The sequence below is a fragment of the Meleagris gallopavo genome, chromosome 26 (genome assembly GCF_000146605.3).
Source record: "Meleagris gallopavo isolate NT-WF06-2002-E0010 breed Aviagen turkey brand Nicholas breeding stock chromosome 26, Turkey_5.1, whole genome shotgun sequence".
In the NCBI taxonomy this organism is placed as follows: Eukaryota; Metazoa; Chordata; class Aves; order Galliformes; family Phasianidae; genus Meleagris; species Meleagris gallopavo.
Genome location: NC_015036.2, coordinates 5,751,717 through 5,752,378, shown reverse-complemented (window position 1 = coordinate 5,752,378; position 662 = coordinate 5,751,717).

Genomic DNA, 662 nt, shown 5'->3' with positions numbered 1-662 from the left:
CCCCGCTTCCGCCCCCTCCAGCTGCGGGAGGAAGGCCGCTGGTTGCCGGGGCAGAGGGTGTGGGAAGGGGTGAGAGCTCTCTGAGCGCGTTAGCAGCTGCGGTGGGAGCAGGCAGCCAAGTTGGACGGAGGCTGTGGATGCTGCGCGGTTTCCTCCCCTGACTCATCCGAGAGGCCGGGCGGAAAGTCGAGCACCGGGCTCAGCTGCAGGAAGGGCTGCTCCGGGCTTCCCCAGGGTGGGGCAGAGCTGCCTGGTGCCCGTCCCCACGAGCAGAGCCCTCGGACACCGCAGGAAGGAAACGGAGACCCGCGGGGTCCGTGCTGCGGTGCACGGGGAGAGCGCGGAGTCCCCCGCTGTGCCCCATCCCGCAACGCTCCGCCGCTCCGCACGCGGCCATCGGACCCCCGACGGCTGGCACTCTTCTGCGGCCGGGCCCTGGGTGCCACCGGCCCCGTTTTCATGCGGGCAGGGCTCGGCTCTGCTGTGCCTCCCTCCGTGCAGCCGTGGGCCGATCTTCCCTGTAAGCAGCTGCGGTAGTGGGGTCACCCCGCAGCCCGCTGGGTGGGGACGGGCTGGAGGGGCCACGGGGCTCGGCGTCCTCCCAGGTGAGGCCCCGGCCCTGCACGGCAAAGAAAGGGACTTTTGTCTTCGTGCCGGGAGCC